Source organism: Equus caballus, chromosome 7 (assembly GCF_041296265.1).
Source record: "Equus caballus isolate H_3958 breed thoroughbred chromosome 7, TB-T2T, whole genome shotgun sequence".
NCBI lineage: Eukaryota > Metazoa > Chordata > Mammalia > Perissodactyla > Equidae > Equus > Equus caballus.
The window spans coordinates 67,678,143-67,699,542 of NC_091690.1; the positions used below are offsets into that span (position 1 = coordinate 67,678,143).

The window sequence follows — 21,400 nt, forward strand, 5'->3', positions numbered from 1 at the left end:
GGTTAGCATAGGGTTAGTGTAGTGAAGAGGGGAACCTTTTCTTTGGTCGAGACTGCATGTCCGTGCAGTGTGGCCAGGAGGAGGGTGGGGAGCATCAGTCCTGGCACAGGGGTGAAGACCAGAGCCACCACTGGGAGCCCTCTTCCCAGCCTGGAGATTCTGGTCCTCGCTCTGGGGTGGAGCCAGGGGCATGTCTTTGTAGAAACCTCCACAAGTGATGTTCTTGCCAGCCAGGGTTCCAGATGAGTGCATGAGATTCAGTGCCCATCTAGAATCCAGAAATCCTTAGGAAAGAACCAGAAATGCTGAGGAAAATGCTGGACAAAAATGTGCACCCCATCATTACTTATCCTCACAAATGACTGGACAGTGCTCACTGCACAACATTAAGATAAAAGTTGGTTATGGCCTCCCTGGGACAGGATATATATAACTATTCAAAATTATATATATGGGGATGTGTAGAGATGTGGGAAAATGTTTATAGTACAATGTAAGGGGAAAAAACTGGAGACATGATTGCAGCTATAGCTTTATTTTAACTGTATAAATTACAAAAACAATTAGAAGTAAATATGCTAGAGTGTTAATAGTGGTTATTTCTGGCTAATGGGATTATGTCTTTTAAAAATGCTTTTCTACATTTTAAGACAATTGGAAACATTGATTGTACTCCTCACCCCCCCCCCCTCAAATCACAGACATCAGGCAGATGGACCTAATTAAAATTTTGGCTCTGTCACTACTAATGTGTGACCTTGGACAAGTCCTTAACTTGGTGTCAGTTTCCTCATCTGAAAAATGGAGAGAATTCCTTTCTCATGGGTTGTTGTGAGCATTAAATGAGATGATGCATGCAAGACATTTATCAGGGTACTTGGCTCATGGCAGTTTCTCAATAAATAGCACCTGCCATTATTTAATAATAGCCATACCATAATAACCTTATGGTCGTCATTGTTCCTATAATTTTCATTACTGCTGGCAAATTAGAAAGGTTTAACATGTTACAAAAACAAAGAATCAAGCTGTAAAAATTTAATTCTGAAGGCTCTCCCTTCTCCCCAGTGTATAAACACACACGTTCACACACTTTGTGAACCAATGCACGCGTGCACACACCTCACTCTGATGCTGAGCATCCACTGTGCACAGAGCGTCCATATCCACAGCTTCAGTTCCAAGAGGCCAGAGGCAGCTAACAAACTCTTCCTGAGGCATCGTCTATCTGACGGATTCTCTGCCCAGCACGTGCAACTTTCTTTTTTTCTCCCCTTTTTTTAAATTGAGGTAAAATTTACAGAACATAAAGTTCACCATTAGCCAGTCTAAGGTGTACAATTCAGTGGCATTTATTATATTCGCAGTGTTGGCCAACCATCACCTTTATCTAGTTCTAAGATGTTTTCATGGCCCCGAAAGGCAACCCTGTACCCATTACACAGTGACACCCACCCCCCCTCCCCCCACCACCACTGCCCCAGCCCCTGGCAACCACTGGTCTACTGTCTGTCTCTGTGCCTTTGCTTTTCATTTTTGCTGGAACCATGTGTCAAAGCCAAACCTTGTGAACCTTGCCTTCTCTTGGTTGCTGCTCACCGGTCTTTCCCCTTCACTTGCTTAACGATTCTCTGTGAAATGAATGAATGGACTCAATCCCTACTTCCTTGAAACCAAAATGTACCAGCGAATTCATTTAAAATACACATTTTTTTTTCCTCACCAAGAATTTTGGGCTTTTTTGGGCTTGATCATAATGTCAGGTGATTTAGTGCATAGGAGGGTCCTGTGCTGGAAGCTTCCCCATCAGGCCGGCCGTTTCCTCTGAGGGTCAGGTCCTTGTGAGCCTTGTCGGGGCTGAGCTGGGAGGTGGAGGGGAGCACACCTGGCGTGAGCTGGTGAGGCTCTTCCTTGAGACTGCCATGCTGGCTCAGAGCTGAAGCTGAGTTCAAATCCTGGCTCTGCCACTCCCTAGCCTGTGACCTGGTCAAACTAACGCACTCACTGAGCCTCAGTTTCTGAGTCACTAAAGGAGTGGTCATTGTGAGTTTTTTGTCGAGGGTTAAATGAGATAAGTGCTGTGAGAGGCTCCCACAGATCCATTATCATCATGCTTTTGCTTCTTTGGAAGCAGAGTGTGTTAGAGGGATGACCCAAGAATCTAGAATCAAATGACCCAAGTCTAAATTTTACTCCTGCTGCTTACCCATCATGGGCCTGTGGGAAGCCATAGAGATGAAGTCTAAAGATGGGCAGACTCACTTCAAACCAGGTTCGTCCCCCGGAAGCCCCGTAAGTTGGGCACGCTACTAACGTCTCATAACCTCCTCATCTACAAGCTGGGAATAGCAGAGCCTCCTTTACACGACTGTTGTGGAGATGAAGTGAGAGCATGCGTATGAAGCGCTGAATGCAATTTCTGGTACATGTGGTACTGAACAGGTGTTCCTTACCTTTCCCGTAGGTCATGGCTTCCAATGTCTTCAGGGGCCAGGCTGGTTAGTTTGTGGCCAGGAGTGGCTAGTGGATAGAGGAAGGCAGGTGGGAGTGAGGGGCGTGGGGATGTTGGGGGAGGCTGGGTCTTGGGCACTGGCAGGTACAAGACAGTGGAATGGTATTGCAATTCAGTTTTGTTTTTGATTTGTAACCCAGCTGGTAACAACAATGGGAGGAGGGCTCAAGTTTAATTAGTGAGTTGCCCGCCTTTTGACCTCTTTCTTTAGGGTATGCCTCAGTTTCTTCATCTGCAAAATGGAGGTATCAGTGTCTCCTGTGACCACTTCACAGTGTAGCTGTGAAGAACAAATGCGATCTAAAAAATGTGCATGAAAGCATTTTATAAACTGTAAAGTGCTATGTCGATGTAACTGACTATTATTTCATTTAAAAATTGTTTTGTTGGTATCTCATCAAAAACAGTGCTAGTCCTCTCATGTCGTCAAGGTGCTGGTAGCCTTTTGTGTTATGAATGTGCATGGGGGAATTGTGGGTTAGTGGATCTTTTGCTTTATCCAAGTGGTCTCTGAGCTGGAAAAGATGGAGAATTCCGTCACTAACAGGCCATATCTTTTGAGTCTATTGACAGCACGTCATGTGGAACTCAAAATTGCTTTCGTGAATGCAGATAGATTGCATCTATTAGTTCCTTCTTGTCATCATGACCTGTCAGAAGGGAAAATTAAATGTGCCTACAAATATTTCAATATTTATGCTGTGTGCAAGGTTTAATATTCATCTGGAGCACTGAGTGGAGAGAGAAAACAAATCCACATCCTTTACTTCGAGCTAGGAATTTGCTCAGGTCATCAGGAATTCTTTGAGCACATACTACAAGCCAGCGAGTGCAGATGTGCTAGGGCCTATGGAAGAAAGGCACCAAATTCTAATACTGACAACTTCACGTTTGCATGTTCTTTCAGAAGCCATGGAGAATCTGACGTCATTCCCATGGGTAATTGATGAAATCTGCCCGGAGACTGGGGAGAGAGAAGTAGGTGAAGTGGAGGGCAGACTCGAGCGGAGGTGTTTGCAGTGAAGCAGGGGAGAGAGAAGAGTGGGAGGGGGTCCATCAGACTTCAGAAACCTACTCCTGCCTGGGAGGATGGGGGGGTGTGCTTGCAGGTGGGACCAAAAGATAGGGATCCGTAGCTCAGAGTCATAAAAACTGAAAGGCGTTGAGCATTTGCATGGAGAAACATACAGAAGAAAACGACTGTTAGCAAGTGTATTTTTTCCAGCAATGAAAAAAATGGATGTACAAGCCTATTGTTGCAACTGTGAAGGGGAGAGCCCTACTAAAGGGATGATGCTAAATGCAAATAAATTGTAAAGTGTATGTTGTTAATTTAAGAGTACGTTAATAATTTGTGTCACGGATATTCGATGTTTTGAATATGCTGTCATTGTCAGTTTTCTTTCTGTCAATGTAAAAATATGATGATTTCATGAGTTCACTCGGACTTCACTCCCCTAACCCTATTTTTTCCCCAGTAAGGTCCTAAATTCCTCAAGCCTGACTTCTCCTGCCCCAGGGGTTTTCAGAAACCTAACCCCCATGGTTGACGAGGGACTGCTGTGTGTGGAGTGGTAACTGCCCTCAAGGAGCTTACAATCTAGCTGGGGGTAAATGACTTGCACATGAACGCAACTAGACTGTGAGCTTCTAGAGGGCAGGGGCCTTACCCTGGTCATCTCTCTTCTCACCCTGCACACCCTCCCTGAGGGACCTCATCCATCCCATGGCGTCAACCACCACCTCGTGCTGAGGACCCTCTAGGCCTGGACTGCCTCGTGAGTGCTGCCTCCAGCTCTCCAGCCATCCACAGTGTGGGATGTGGGATGCTCCACGGCATTGCCGACTCCACCTGCTCACCAAAACCCAGCTTGTCCTCTCTTCTTTGGGCCAGCCCTGGCTCCTGGGTTCCGGGGCTCTGTCCCCCAAATCAAAGATCCAAGGGGTCACTTATGGACTGAGCTTGATGGAAAAATGCCTATGTTTCACTGTTACGTAAAAAGGGAGCCTGTCAAATTGTATAGACATAATGAGCTCATGTATGTGAAATACATAGATTGAAAGATAGAGAAATGCTCCAGAATGTGTCAGTGGTTGCCTCTAGTGGTGAGAAATGGTTGATGTTTTCTTTTTCTGGCACCATGGTGCTTTCTAAATCTCCTGCAATAAATATGTGTTACTTTTATAACCGGCAAAAATGTCTAATAAAAATGGTTGAAAGGTCTTATTTGAGTGTCACCTCCTCTGGGGAATATCCCCATTCCTTTTGTCCCACCTGGGATGTCTGAGACTGTGACATCAGAAAGCCTCAGCACCTGGACTTACCCTGTTGGGGGACTCATCTCACTGTGTCTTCTTTAGAAGCCCGCTCCCCCCTAGACTGTGAGCTCCTTGAGGGCAGAAACCAGGGCTGCTTCGTCTTGTATTCCCAGCGCCTAGCACAAGGCCGACACAGTAACCACTCAGTGCATATTTGTTTTTTAAAAGGAAGGAAGAGAGGGAGGAAAGGAGGAAGGAAAATAAAAAGGGAAAGGACATTGGGATTCTCAAATTTTTTTGTATCCATGGGTCCCTTTTGTTCTTTCCCTTCTCCAAGATCCTTTGTTTATTAAGTTTTTTAATCTACTGAACCAATGCATTTTTAAATCAATGATTCAAATTTTTCTCATTTTTATTAGTCAGAGACCATGTAAATGCCCATCAAGAGCTTCTCTAGAGTGGTCCGGCATTTGTTAGCCGCTGTCCCAAGTCTGACTTGGGCAGAGCGCCCCCTGCCTGACACCAAGGGCATGACACTCAGGGCTGTCGGGTCCTTCTGGAGCTGAGTATATATGTTCTGGAGCATCCCTTTCAGTGCAACAGTGGCAAGCTGTAGTGTCTACAGAGAAGGAGGGCAAGGGAACAGATATAATAGGAAAAATAACAATAGCCGTCTTCTATTGTGTGTTTACTCTGTGTCAGGCATTGTGCTAAGCATCAACATGCATTATCCCCTTCAACCCTCGAAACAGCCCTTCGAGGTAGCTACTATTACTAACCCCATCTTGTAGATGAGGAAACTGAGGCTTAATGACGAACTCCATGGGGAAACTGGGCTTTGGACTGGGCCTGCCGATTGCAGAGTTGAGTACTGCTGTCCTCTTCAGAACTTGTAGGGAGAGTGCTGGGAGGAGAGGAGGAGAGGGAAGCTTGGTGAACCAGAGGAGCAGTGTCTGCACTTGCAGAGCCTTGTTTGGTGAGGTTCCTGAATAGCAGTGCTTAGACTGGAATACACAAAACGCTTCGCAAGACCCGAGACACCCCTGAAGTTGTAGGCAATTAGTTCCATGTATGTGCAGTTTTCTGGAAAGTTCTTCAAAGGAGTCTATGTGGTTAAATAAACAAAATTGGTTAAGAAAGCAAACCATAGGCTGGAGAAACTTGTAATGCCTAGGGTTTGGCTCCACGCTGGGAAGGATTTAACCATTAAGTACCAGCCAGTGGAGAGGGACGTGGTCTCGTTGCTAAAGCATCTCTGACAACTTGGAGAAATAATCGGGGTGTGTGTGTGTGTGTGTCCCTGGATATTTAAACCAACTGATTACCAAATCAATCAACAAATATTTATTCAAGTAGAGACCTGATAGCTCCCTAGTTTGTCAGCGTTGTTTAAAGAAGGATTTCTGCCTTGGGTGGGAGTTTGGGCTAATGAGATAATAATAATTACCATTTATTGAGTGTGGGCTGCATACCAGGCAACTCTGCTGGACACTTTATATATACTAGTCTGCTTAATCCTCGTAACAACCTCAGCAAGGAAGGTTTTATAACTCACTGTCTACAGAGGAGGAAACTCAAGAGTTTGAATGCCTTGTCTAAGGTCATAGCTGCTTAACCCATGTAGGTAAAGGAGCCAAATTTGACTGTGTTTCTAAAAATATACATTTTCCTCTGTTTTCCTCTTTTTCTTGATGTGCAATGTGTGTGTTTCCACCAGAAGTAAGATCCATCAAATTATCAAATTAAGAAACCAAAGTTATTCAAGCAAAGCCTTGGTGCCTGCCAGTCGGCCAGGCTGTTTTTAAAGGAGTCGGGCACTGGGTGCTGTGTTGCGCAAGATCACGGCCAAGATCTCTTCTAGCTTTAAATTCTCCTCTCAAATTTCAGAGAATCAAAGTCTTTAATTGTTCTGACAAAGCGAAAAATACTGCCCTCCCACCCCCAACCCCTCCTCCTTAGCCATGGTGGCAGAGATCACAGTTTTTCTCTACCTTCCTAACCGATTAATCCTTGTCCATAAGTCATTTTAAGCAAGAAGAAGATAAGCATGTAATGTGGGCAACAACTCTTTTCAGCCGATTCTCCTTCCCCAGGGAAGAATAGGAAACCAGTGGATTTCTGTTTACTAAAACAGTTGGAACTCACGTGCCCAGTGGATTGGTTGGACTTCAGAAAATTGCTAGCAGATCATTCTAAGAACTGGCAAAAGAAATGCTGGGCATCCTTTGGGTTGGTGAGATTTGGGGCTGTCTTCACGTGTCTGGCTGTGGAAAGTCATGCAGGGCAGCTGCAGTGATGTCCCACTGAGGAATAAATCCTATTCCTCCTAAAGTAGGACAGAGACCAGGCTTGCTGGGACCCACATGGCGCCCATGAAGCTCACTCCTCTCCTCTGGATTCACATGCTTCCCTCTACACGCCATCCTGCTCAGACCTCTGTGCCTTAGCCATGCTGTTCCCTCTGCTTGGAATGCCTTCTCTGTGTCCCCTTGGTCAAATCCTGCTTACTTTTCAAGACTCAATTCTAGTGTCTGCTCATCGGTAGCTCCTTTTCTATCTATCCTAGGTCTGCTTGACCAGCCTCCCCTGTAGGCCCCCATCTCAGTTCTAGAACTTAACACACTGTGGCCCTTATTTTTTTCAATGTCTGTCTTTTGTCTTCCATCACAAAGCCAGGTACTCAAATATACCTATGGAAAACAGCTGAATAAATCCTGCAGCCAGCCCTGAGCATGTTCTACTTAAGGTTAGGTCCTATTGGGTCCGTCTTCTTGAGTGCTGTCACCTGGGTAGGAATGAAAGTAAACCCTCACATTTGTACAGCAGTTTATGGCTTACAAAGTGTGTTTACATCCCTCTCCCCACCCACTCTCCTTAACAGCTCTGTCCGTGAGCAGTAGCAAATGCTATTAATATGCTCATGATGTGGATGAAGAAACAAAATTACAAGGAGATTAAGTGATCTGCCCAGGGTCACACAGTTACACAGTTTGTAAGTATGGGGGGCGGCCTCAGGTCCAGATCGCATTCAGGGCCCCGAGAAGGACTAGGTGAGCATTGCTGACTTTGAAAGGCACCTGACCTAACTCTCAACCCAAGTGAGACACCCCCACACCCAAACTTGTCTGCTGCTTCTGAAAAGTCACAGGAAAATGGAACCTTTGCATGCTGAACCCAGGGGAGACGGGGGGAGGTGAAGATCGGTGTGTCCCGTGGTGGGGTGTCCCCACACATGGTGGGGTGCTGCAAAGCACAGGAAAGAGAGAAAAGCACAGAACTTACAGTGACTTTGGGCCACATTTCAGATTTTATACTTTCTGTCTGCTCAGCACTCCTTATAATTTTTCTTGCACAGGTTGAAGTAAATGTAAATAAACACGCATATGTAAATTCATTAATTTAAAAAATAGTCTCTCTGAGCTTTAATTTTTCTTCAGTAGGAATGATAACAATAATCACTTCTGTGTAAGGTTGTCATGCAGAATGAACGAGAAGCCTCATGCAAATGGGCCTTGCGTGGCGGCACAGAGTTGGCATTTTTAAATGTTAGACTGTTTTCCCTCTAACTCTACCCCAGGCAGCCTCCCTCTGACGGTATTTGTAGATTGGTCTGCTGATTGCTTGCAAGCCCCAGAAGAAGGGAGAAAAAAAGTCACGTATCCCCCCGCCACCAAATATTGGACCACTGGGAAGCCAGCCTCCCTGAAAATTCTGAGATAAGAGGGCCGTCCTCAGGAGAAGTCCTGTGACCCCAGACCTGAATGGTCTCCTCACGTCTGCTTTCCTGGCTCCCATAGCAGCCCAGCTGTTTGCAATCCCCACTTCCACTTTATCTGCTTTCCGGGGTGTCCCTCTGCATTGACCATGAGTCGCAACTACCTGTGGCCTGGAAAGGGATTATCCAGATGCCAAATATTTGAGAAGCAGATTAACTCAGGAAAAGTGTGTAGAGAAGAAGCAGGATTGGAACATCTGTGCTGTCACCCAGTAGCCATGTAGCACATGGTGGAGAGGGCAGGGTGTAGGGTTACTCAGACCTGGGTTAGAATCCCAATTCTGCTCCTTTCTGGCTTTCAGCTTGTCCAGGCTACTCAGCTCCCTGGGCTTCGGTTTCATTTGCAAAATGGAGATGTTAATAACAATAATACCTATAAGGGCTATATTGGGAATGAAATACAATCATGTGTAAAAATCAGTGAGCGCTCCACCTGGTGCCTAGCAGGTGACCGTGAATCTTATGTCCCCAGCCGTGGCCAGCTGAACAGTCTCTGCCTTCTTAGCTCCTGCTTTCCTCTGAATATCAGCCCTTTGAATCCTTCCCTAATTCCTCAAACCAAAGTCAGCGGCTTCCTTGTCTGTGCCCCATAGGTCTGCCACCTAAATATAAAGTTCCTATTGAAACTCCTGTGTCCTTGACTTGGCTCTGAAGCCCCTTAGCACAGCACTCAGGAAAATCTTGTTCAATGAAGGAGTGAGAAGCAGAGCCTCCTGTGTCAGTGATGATGGCCTGGTCCCCCCTCCCCCCCCGCCCCCAGCCAACTAGGCTCCCCACAGTCGCAGAGAGCAAGTTTTCCTTTGAATGTGTCCTTCTGGGCTCCGGTGACTCATAAAGTTATTCAAGCCACTCTCCTTTCTCTGCCTCTGAGACATTAGATGGCCCCATGGAGTGTGACCCAGATTGGAAAGAGGGGTTGGGAGACCAGCAGCCGCCATGCCTGAAGGTCAGAGGGAATGGTGCCTTTTAATAGGCTGGGAACCACCCCAAAGGAGGGGAGGCAGATGCTTCAGCTCGGCCACATGGGCTATTTTGTCCCCAGCCATTCCCTGCCTGCCTCCCAATTAGGGCCGCAATTTGGCAGCCATTTCCTTGCCCCTGGGCAGAAGGGGCCCCTGCAAGAGTGTGAACAGCTGGGCTGCTTTGGGAGCCAGGAAGGCAGAAGTGACGAGGCCATTCAGGTCAGGGGATCACAAGGCTTCTATTGAGGATGGTCCCCTTGTCTCAATTTTTAGGGAGGGCTGGCTCCTGAGTGGCCCAATACTTAGGGATATTTTTGTATAACTTTTATCCTCCCTTTTTCTGGGGCTTGCAATAATGAAGCAATCAGCAAACCAATCAACCGATACTCCTTGAACAAGAACTAGATAGAAAGCATGAGACAAAGAACCGGGAGAGGGATGGGTTAAGACACAAACAAAGGAAAAGATGCCTAATTGACCATACAGCTGGGGGGAGTGTAGAGACTCATACGGTTGCAGAGGTCGGAATGCTGAGGACTGGTTAGGCTGGTCAAGAAAAGCTTGCAGAAGGACCAGGATTTCATCTGAGTCTTAAAAATGTATTGGCCATGGAGAAGTCCAGATGAAAGGAAAGGACGTAGACATGGGAAAATCTGCACAAAGATACAGTCAGGAAAATGAGTGCCTGAGCATCTGGTGTATGTCACACACCTGCTGAGCACTCGACACTTGTTACACACTTAATCCTCACACCAGCAGTAAGGTAGGACTATGCCTCCATTTTAACAGATGAGCAAACCGAGGCCAAGGAACTCTAACTTGCTCTCTACCTGCTTGAGAGCAAGGAGAAGCACGCCATTAATCTCTGTATCCCGAGTACAGAATCCAGAACAGTCCTCTGATAAGTAGTCAATGATATTAGAAGGCATATAGCATACTCAAGGGCATACGGCCGAGCCAGGAGGCTAACTAAGGATTCCCCAAAGCCTGTGTCGCCTGTCTCTTTGCTGGAGTGGGTATAAAGTGTCTGTAAAAGACAGCTGGGTGGTGAGTGTCTACAGAGGGACGGGGAGAATTCGGAATAAAACCTAAGAGACTGATGCTCTGGCCACGGGGGGTCGTAGAAAGTTTCTGAGCTGAGGAGTGATCTGATGCCAGTGGCCTTTTCGAACGTGTGTATGAGTTTGTCAACATGGAGCCACTGAAGGGCTCCTTGCCCCTTCCCCTCCAGTACCTGTTTCTCACTTGCAATTTCTCATTCAAAGTGTCCTCCTTCTAGACTGTAAACTCTGTGCGGTTGGGAATGGGGTCCGCGTGGTTCACCTCTGTATCCTCAGTGCCCGACCCTGGGAGATAGCAAGTGCTCAGCTATTATGTGCTGTATCAATTTTAGAAACTGGTAGTCGGTACCAGCTAGGCTCATTTCCAAGGTATCTTCCTGACAACAAGTCAGACTGACTGAGCGCGGGATTGGAAGGTAAATCGCTGATGTGAGAGATGGCCACAGATGCAAGCATTTGGGGAGGAATTACTTCTTTCCCTAAGCTGAAACACTTTGTTCTTCTCTTAGGGCACTTTCTGCATGGTGGCGTGGTTGATATATGCATGTCCTAGGGCTGCCGTAACAAAATAGCACAAACTGGGTGCCTTAAAACAACAGAAATGCATTCTCTCTCAGTTCTGGAGGCTGAAAGTCCAAAATCAAGTTTTTGGCAGGGTTCTCTCCTAGCTTCCGGAAGTTGCTGACAATCCTTGGCATTCCTTGGCTTGCAGCAGATAACTCCAAGCTCTGCCTCTGTTCCCACATGGCCGTCTTCCTTCTGTGCATCTCTGTGTCTTCATGTGGCATTCTTCTGTGTGTGTGTGTGTGTGTCTGTTCCTGTGTCTCTTCTCCTCCTTGTATAAGGCACCAGTCACATTGGATTAAAGGCTCACCCTAATCCAGTTTGACCTCATCGTCACTTACATCATAATTCTATCTGTAGAGACCCTATTTCCAAATAAAGTCACAAACCCAGGTTCCAGGGATTAGAACTTTAGCATATTTGCCGGGGGACACAATTCAACCACCAAGAGCAGGTTATCCCATATTAATGGTAAATAAAATAATATATTTATATGGTGTTTTATAGCTTATGAAACAGTGATTATCACATTAAATTCTCACCAAAATCCTAAGGGTAGGTGGCATCACAAGCCCTATTAGAGATGCTGAAACAGGTTCAAAAGTGATTTGCTCAAAACCATACAGCTGAGAAGTGACAGAAAGAGAAGCACCTGAAGCTGGGATTTCAACCCAAACCTGGCCCTTTCCCACTGTGCATCTGACCTTTGGGAGCTGCTGGGATGGGGAACAGGTATGTCATCCCTCATCCTGGGCCCAGAGAGCTCACAGGATGCTCAGGAAGAGCCATGTGCTCTGTTAATGCTTGGGGGCTCAAGTTGCGTTGGGAAGATCACTCTTGCTCTGGAGAGAACCGTCAAGCGTAGCAAACACGACTCTTCCTGAATCTGTCCAAGAGTTTAAGCCAAGTTTGGGGAAAGCTAGGGTTTAGTGAGCCTGTGGGTGTTTCTGTGGGTTAGGTACTGATTTCACTACAGGTTGGGGGGGAGACAGGATTGCAATTCTCTTTTTCTCCCTTTCAAAGAACAAGCCTGAGGCCTCTACCAAAGTTCAGGCCCAGCAGCTTCTCCCCCTCTTGTCTGGGCCCCCTCCCTCCTTCAGTCTCACTCCTTCACTGTAGACCTACCCTTACTCTGTTCCCTCCTGAACCCAGTGACCAGGTGCTGGACATCTGCTCCTCAGTCAGGTCAACATGGCTTCCCACTGCCCCAGAGCAAAGTCCAGACTACCCTGGCTCCACTACCTTCTAGAACATTCCTTTCCCCATCTGTCCAGCAGTTCAACTCAGATCCTCTCTAATTTCTGCATTCATCTTGGAGTTCCCACCTCTTTTCCGTTGGGAAGGCTCTCCCCCAGCCCCCACTTCCTTAGAGTGCCTTTCTTTCATTTCCATCTCTCTTGCCATTGTTAAGATGGAGGAGCTGCCAAGAGAGCTGGCGGGGTCCTATCATGCAAAGACTCCACAATGGGAAACAGAAGCTGTATTTTGACCCCTTCTTGGGATAATGACAGTTATAGCCATCGAGGACTGACAGACAGCTTTGCTCACATCCCGTTTAGTCTTTAAAAGCATCCACTGAAAAAGGTAGTTTTAGCTGGGTGTGGTCTTGGAACTTCTCAGGGACCTGAGTTTGAGTACCACCTCCCCCACCTGCCAGTCATATCACTCTAGGCAAGTGTCTTCATTTCTGAGCCTCAACCTCCCCTTCTCTAAAAGAGGGGTGACCTGTCTTTTCCACAGGGCTGTTTGGAAGACTAAACCCAGTAATCTCTGTGAGTGTCCTTCCCTGGCACATAGTAGGCACTCAGTCAGTCATAGCTGGATTTCAGAGTGGAAGGAGGGGAGAACCATGAGAAAAAAATGGCTGCAAGGACAAGAGCTGAGGATACGAGAGGGTGCGGGAAAGGAAGGACCGGGGAGTTGTAGGGGCACTGGGGTTGCAGGGGAGTAGAGACGAAGCCAGGGTCCCACACTGTTCCACTGGATGGAGAACCATAGAGCCAACATGGACTTCTCACTAAACTCCTGGCTGTCTATTCCCTCTCTAACCAAATGTGTAACACTCTGTCTCTTCTCAAATGTTAAGATGCTGGGAATTCCATATTTCACTTTGGGTGAGGGGAGAGAAAAGGGAGAAAGAAAGGGCAGGCTGGGTGATTGAAGCAGCCCAAGAATCGAAACCTGTTTGATTAGGAAGGAACTTAAAGATCTGTGTCGCATATTTCACCAGTCTGGCAGGTGACGTGCGGAGGACTCTGGTTTGCCCCGAGCTGCTCAGCAAGTAGACAGCAGAGATCAGGACCCATATTTCCCATTGCCAACATGATACCTTTTACCCCTGCATGCCACAAGGATGGGATAACGGGGGACAGTGTCCAGACAGGGGATGCTTTGGGAAACCGGGACCCCGTAGGCTGTCTACTTCCTGTTTTCCTAACCCCAAACCTTTGCCTTCTGGGAGCACATACAGAAACATCATATGGGTGTGTTTCCTTCTGAGACTTTCCTTTCCCAAGAGGGACTTTCACTAGCAAGCAACCCAGTCATCCTGCCTGCTAATTTAGCCTGTCACTTCAGTGCCCCAAGGCTATTAGTGATTTACAAAGTGGGTATCTCCCAATTAGCCTGTGGAGTCATTGTTCCATTTGCCTTGTTCCTCTGCCTCCAAGTTCACAAAATGCCTCCCTCCTGCCCCACTTCAGCACAAGCCTTCTGTGTCTGCCCAGAATTCTCCAGAAAGCAAACCTCATCAGGAAGGTATTATCTTGGGGTGTGAGACAGAGGAGTAAGGTTCCACTGTAAGGGACTCCGCTCTGCTCCACACCCGTCCTGTGGTGTTCCTGTGGGAGGCCTGGGCTGTCCTTGACCTTGGACCTCAATCTTTCTACCTGAAAACAGTCTGATGGAGTCTGTGTTGGTTATAAAGTCAATGTTTCTTGAACTATCAGCAGCATAAAAAGAGGAAAGCCAATTTTCTTTCTCGGTTTTCTCTTAAGAACACCCCCTATTGATTTCTTTTTCAAAGCGAAATAAAGAGTCATTTGGTTATGGGCAAGCACCAATTTTCTGTAGCTTTTGGTTGAAAGGAACGATAGGAGTGATTACAGCTGTCCCATGGAATCATAAATGCATGTCCGCCATCCATCACCTGGAGCCCTGGGGTCAGACGAGTTGTGGAACTTGGTGCATTTTCAGATTTTAGAAAGAACCTAGGGTGCGTATACTGTATATTACATAACACCCTCGGTGGCGTCCGGGGCAGCGCACCGTAATCAAACCCATTAATTTCTCAGCTTCGAACTGTTCACACTAAGTGGGAAAAATAAAGACAATAAATAGCTTCGCATCACTTCAGGTCAGGTTTTGTCACCAAATGAGTTATTAAAAGAAGAAAAATCTTTTGGTTTTAGAGTTTTTTGAGGGCCAGGATTGATAAGAGCCTGTGGCTCTATGCGATAAATATTTACTACTTCGCTATATAAATCTATACAGAGATGAGGATCGCCTGTGTGAGGCCGTGTAAATCACTTGTCAGTAGTTCACAAAGACATGAGGACCTCAGGTATGCTGAGGCAGCCTCATTCAACTTGACATCACAAAGACCAGTGCAGGCCAGGCACCGAGGCACGACCTGGAAGATGCTGGGTGGATAAAGGCACCAGCAGGTTCACTGTTGGTACAAGTCCTCTTGGATCCCAGTAACTGGCCTAGTATTCAAATTACCATGGAAAATAAAAATAACTATGAAGTGGTAACAATAGCTCATACTTATAGAACACTATTGCCAGGCATTGTTCCAAATACTTACATATTTTAACTCACTGAATTCTCAGGGTTATACTACCAGGTAGCAGCTGTTTTTATAAGTGACTCACCCAAGAGCACACAGCTAGTCAGTGGCAGAGCTGGACTTGGGACCCCAGCATTTTGGCTCCTGAGTTCACACTTTTTTTTAAGTATAGTTTTTGGTGAGGAAGGTTGGCCCTTAGCTAACATCTGTTGCCAATCTTCCTTTTTTTTTTCTCCCCAAAGCCCCAGTACGTAGTTGTATATCCTAGTTGTAGGTCATTCTAGTTCTCCTACGTGGTATGCCTTCCCAGCATGCCCCAGTGAACGGTGAGCAGGTCCATGCCCAGGATCCAAGCTGGCGAACCCTGGGCCACCGAAGCAGAGTGCACAAACTCCACCTCTTGGCCATGGGGCCAGCCCCTAAGTTTACACTTTTAACTATACTCCCTCTGCATATGTCCACTCCAGCCAGACTCAAGCAAATAGGAATTAGGACTGAGAGGGAACCGTCCTCTGAAATGCTGTGCATTATTGAGCGATTGCCCTGTGCTAGACGTGGGACTGTGCACTTTGTATTATCCTATTTAAACCTTTCGACAACCACATACGGAAGAGTCTCAACCCCTACTGCCCCAGTGAGGGAACTGAGGCTCAGAGCAGTGAGGACATGCGGGGGCCAGGATTTGAACCTGGGCCAGTCAGCACTGGAGCCAAGGATCTCAGAGTGAGATCACAGGTGCTGGCCTCCAGGAGCTTACATGGAGGTTCAGGAACATTTGTGACACAGAGACCAGGAAGACATTCTAAGAAGAGGTAGGGACCGGACACGTGGCCTTGGTTTCACATCAGCACATTGAGGGGAATACAAAGGGTCCACGTGGGCCAATGTGCAGCTCCCCTCTGGGCTCCAGGTTCCTGTCTGTAGAATGGGGCCGGTAACACCCACCCTGCCTGCCCTACTGGGTGATACTTGGGATTCAGGGGGCCAAAGGACATTACAGCACAGTTTGGTTCTTTGTGCTTTTTTGTCTATGCACAGATGTACCAGGAAGGAAACTATCCCAAGGGCAACAAAGAGCAAATGGCGTCTTCTGGAAGAAGGGTGGAAGGCACAGGGGCTCCGGTTGTCTCCCTCTAGGTGTGCTGGGATACTCCTCTGGGTTCTCTTCTCGCACCAGGATGGGGAAGCGGTGGCGCTGGATGCTCTATAAGGTCTTTGTGGTCCCAAGGACATCTCCCAGACCTCCCTCTTGTCCTCACCTCACACATACATCATCCCCCAAGCCCTGCACATGTCACCTCCTCCTTGAACCTCCAAGATCCGGGCTTGCCCATGCCACCTTAATTCCACTGCTCTAGGTCAGGCCACATTTTCCTGGTCCAAGACTAAACGATGGCCACATCATGGCCTGCCACTCTCCAGTCTCTTCTCAAACTGTCCCCACAGAGCTGCCAGAGTCCTCTTTTTAACACAAACCCACCGTGTTATCTCCTGCGCAAAACCGTTCCATTTCTCCCCATAAACTGTAGCAGGAGTCAGCAAACATTCTCTGTAAAAGGCCAGATAGGAAATAGTTTGGGTTTTCAGTCCAAGAGGCAAAATTGAGGATATTATGTGAGTTCTCATATAATAAAAGAGAAAAGAAATTTTCAAAAAATTTTTACCAGTGAAATTCAAAATATAATACTAATTGAATATTTTTGTTGTAATACAGGCCTACTGATGAGAAGAAAGGAATTTCATTTTTTGGCAGGTGGATGACATTTTGCTTAACTGGAGTGAGTGTTCCTACCATGAAATCAATTGCAAATGTTTATCTGTAAAAACTGTCCTTAGTTCTCAAGCCAGAAAGAGATGGATTTGGTCCCAGGCCTGTAGTTTGCAGACCCCTGAACTACAGCAGTGCCTCTCAACACTGGCTACATGCTAGAATCACCTGGGGCGCTTCTAAGAAACACTGATGATGGGACCCACGTCTATACCCATTAAACAAGCATCTCTAGACGTGAGGCGTGGACATCAGTGTGGTTTGAAAGATGCTCAGTGATTCTGATCTGCAGCCAGGACTGAGGACTGCTGGCCTACAGGACGGAGTCCACAGAAGGTCCACCTTGGTCTGGGGCTGCCAGCCTCTCTAGCCTCCTTGGCGCTCCCTGCTCCCCTCCCAGTTCTGGAAACACCAACAGCAATGACTTACTTCTGGATTTGGCTCACACTGTCCCCCATGTTTGGGAATGCCCACATCTAACTCTTGATCCTTTAAGCTTTAGCTCAGGTGTCCCCTTCTCTAGGAAGTTGTCCTCTGGTCCCTGAGTCCTTTGTATTTCTCTGCAGTTTAGCACGTAACACCCCACATTGTAATTGCCAATGTACCTCTTGGAATCCTCCACAGCCTGTAAGTTCCATGAGGGCAGGGTCCACACTCATTCTTCTCCTTATAGCCTGTGTCCAGCCAACACAAGGCTGGCCCACCATCCATCCATGCTTAATAAATGTTTGCTGGGCGAATGAAAGATAAGGAACAAACTCAGCGGCATGGGCAGAGCCCTGCCCACATGCGCGTCAGAGGACTCTCCCACCAAAGGAGCCGGGTCTGGAGCAGGTGGGGATGAAGGTGCAGCAGTGGTTGGTTTCCAATTCCTGGTAATCACAAGTTTATTTTCTGGGAATCTCATATTTTTTGTAACTTGTACTTTCTCACATTGTGACTTAGCACTTATTTTAAGGAAACAGAGTGGTTTTTCCTTGACTTTTTTCTGTCTGTGAAGAATTTTGCTGCCTGAAAACTTGGCCCATGTGTGGTTAGAAGGAAAGCATGCTGCCATATTGGCAGGCAGTGTCCTCTGTGTCCTTTCTGTCATCCTCGTGCAGTCCCCGCTGTTCCTGTTTCTGGATTAACCCTGATCTGGGGTTAATCCTTGTGTTTAACTCACAGCCCTGTTGCTGTGACCCATGCCTGGCTCTAACCTCGCTGGACCTGGGCATTGTCTTCACCTGTAGACAGGCTCTCCAAACATTTTAAGACTATCTATGGAAGGCCCCGTGCTACCTTTAACACCAAAACATCTTTCGTTTCGGTCTTGTTATGTCTTTTCTTGTTTATTTTCACATGTACCAAAGGGAAAGAGATGGTCCCTTTAAGTCCCAGGTTGTAAGAGGTTCTTAGACGGTTATGGTAGAGAAGTGGGGGAAACTTCTTTACGAGTGCGTGCTCTGTGTGCCAGGTGCTATATATGTGTATGTAGTTTTTTGTTTTTCATCTGATCCTTGCAACAACCCTGCAAGGTAGGTGGCATTATAATTCCAATTTTTACAGAAGAGGAAACTTAATACCAGATAAAGTGCTTTGCCCAAGGTCACACGCATTTCAAAGGTCAAACAGCCAAATTTGTGTGTGTGGGTTTAAACTTTTATTTGACGTCTACTATACATAAAGAGAAGTGCACCACTCGTGAATGTGTAGCTCAGTGAATTTTTTTTGCAGTGGGTGCACACATGTAACTGGGACCTGCATCATGAAACAGAACGTTACCACCTCCTGAGGTCCCGGTCTTGCCTCCTCTCAGTTTCTGTTTTTCCCCTCAGTTCTGCAAGAAAGACTGCTATCCTGACTCGTAACGCTGTAGGCTAGTTTTGCCTGTTTTCTAATGGAGTGCAAATGGAGTCATGGAGCATATACTCATTTGTGTCTGCTTCTTTTACTCCGGATGGTGTTTGTGAGATCTATCCATGTTCTTCTATGTAGTTCTAGTTCGCTCATTTTCATCGCTCTGTAAGTTTTGCCTAGTGTGAGCAGACACTAGATAATTTACTTATCCACTCCTCTGTTGGTAGATAGTTGGTTATTTTCCAGTTTGGGGCTGTTACGTATGGTGCTTCAAGGAATATTCTTTATACAACTTTCAGCACTAATTTTGTCCTGGGATTGGAGATTCTGGGTTTTAGGATATATGTATGTTCCATTTAGTAGGTACTGTCAGTTTTCCAAAGTGATGGTACCAACTTATGCTCCCCCCAGTAGTATATGAGAGCTCTGATTGCTCTACATATCTCCTAACAACTGCCTTTTTCATTTTAGCCATTCTGGTGGCCATATTGTATACCTGTATCTCATTGTGGTTTAATTTACATTTCCCTAGTATCTAATGAAGTAGAACACTTTTTTCATGTGTTTATTGGAGCATTTGAATATCCTCTTTTGTGAAGTGCCTCTTCAAGACTTTTTAAAAATGAGATTGTCTGCCTTTTTTCTTATTTATTCATAGGAATTCTTTATATATTCTGGCACAAGTCCTGTGTCAGATATTGTCAATATCTTCTCTCATTCTGTGGCTTATGTTTTTACTCTTTTAATGGTATCCTTTGATAAAAAGAAGTTCCTAATTTTGATGAAGTTCAGCCTATCAATTTTTTTCCTTTATGGTTAGCACATTTTATGTTGTGTTTAAGAAAACTTTGCCTACTTCAAGGTCATGAAGATGTTCTCCTGTGTTTTCTTATAAAAGTTTTATTGTTTTGCCTTTTACATTTAGATCTCTAGTCCATCTAGAATTGATTTTTCTGTATAGTGTGAAATAGAGGTCAAGGTCTATTTTTTTATATGGATAACCAATTGACTTAGCAACACCTATTGAAAAGACCGCCTTTTCCCCACTGCACTTCAGTGTCATCTTTATCAGCTATTAGATGGCTGCACATTTGTGGGTCCCCTTCTGGACTCCTAGAGCCAAATTTTTAGGCCAGAACGATCTGATTCCAAAGTGTGTCTTCTTTTCATTATTTTATAATGGAAAGAATTTGAGCCAGTGATTTGGGAACAAGCTAAAGAGGAAAGGATGTAATATGCTGCCTTTGAGTGGGACTGTTCTGTGCTGTCTAAAAGACACATAGCAGGGACTCAAAGTTCCCAGTGGCAAGTGGGGTTGACTGGGTGGGGATGTGGGTAACCTGGAGGGAGGAGAGACAGTTAGAGCCTGTGTTTACATACTAAGAGGGAGGTGTTAGGACATGTGCAGGCAACAGGCTGAAACTCATGAACCAGGACTTTTGAGGAGCTCTATGGGGTAATTCCAAAAGATAGGGAAAAATTATTTATCTATAACTATAAAGTCAAGCAAATTGTTAGACAAGGGGTTGTTAAATAAGTATAATTTGTAACAGATTTTAATGAGAGAACGTAATTTGTACTTAGGGATGATTAGCTCTTCAAAATCTTGTTCTAACTGGGTTATTAATTAACTTTTTTTGATTTTTTTTATTAAGGTTATGAAAGTTAACATCCTTGTGAAATTACAGTTGTATGTCATTATTAGTCATGTTGTAGGTACACCACTTCACCCCTAGTACCCTCCCCCAACCCCCCCCCGGCAACCACCAATCAGTTCTCTTTGTCGGTATGTTAACTACCACCTATGAGTGGAGTCATACAGAGTTCGTCTTTCTCTGTCTGGCTTATTTCACTCAACATAATACCCTCAAAGTCTATCCATGTTGTTGTAAATGGGACGACTTTGTCCTTTTTTATGGCTGAGTAGTATTCCATTGTGTATATATACCACATCTTCTTTATCCAATCATCAGTTGCTGGGCACTTAGGTTGGTTCCGTGACTTGGCTATTGTGAATAATGCTGCGATGAACATAGGGGTGCATGGAACTTTTGGAATTGCTGATTTCAGGTTCTTAGGATAGATACCCAGTAGTGGGATGGCTGGGTCATAGGGTATTTCTATTCTTAACTTTTTGAGGAATCTCCATACTGTTTTCCATAGTGGCTGCACCAGTTTGCATGCCCACCAACAGTGTGTGAGGGTTCCCTTTTCTCCACAACCTCTCCAACATTTGTCACTCTTGGTTTTGGATATTTTTGCCATTCTAACAGGTGTAAGGTGATATCTTAGTGTAGTTTTGATTTGCATTTCCCTGATGATTAGTGATGATGATCATCTTTTCATGTGTCTATTGGCCATCCGTATATCTTCTTTGGAGAAATGTCTGTTCATGTCCCCTGCCCATTTTGTAATTGGGTTGTTTGATTTTTTATTGTTGAGTTGTGTGAGTTCTTTGTATATTATGGAGATTAACCCTTTGTCAGATAAATAACTTGTGAATATTTTTTCCCAATTAGTGGGCTGTTTTTTTGTTTCAATCCTGTTTTCCCTTGCCTTGAAGAAGCTCTTTAGTCTGACGAAGTCCCGTTTGTTTATTCTTTCTATTGTTTCCCTCATGTGAGGGGTTATGGTGTCCGAAAAGATTCTTTTGAAGCTGATGTCAAAGAGTGTACTGCCGATATTCTCTTCTAGAAGACTTATTGTTTCAGGCCTAATCTTTAGGTCTTTGATCCATTTTGAGTTTATTTTAGTAAATGGTGAAAAAGAATGGTTGATTTTCATTCTTTTACATGTGGCTGTCCAGTTATTAATTACCTTTTTTGATTGTAGAAGTTAATCCATATATGTTCTCTTCTTAATAGGGGATA

The 21,400-nt window shown here is 45.6% G+C and overlaps 1 protein-coding gene and 1 non-coding gene across 36 annotated transcripts in view; both read left to right on the plus strand.

Moving 5' to 3' along the window:
• The window catches only part of TENM4 (teneurin transmembrane protein 4), a 2,707,421-nt gene that overhangs the window by 1,983,937 nt on the left and 702,084 nt on the right, over positions 1 to 21,400 (plus strand). The window lies entirely within an intron of this gene.
• On the plus strand, positions 4,086 to 4,178 carry MIR708 (microRNA mir-708). Its single transcript, NR_032874.1, has one exon. It is a non-coding gene; the product is annotated as a microRNA mir-708 (primary transcript).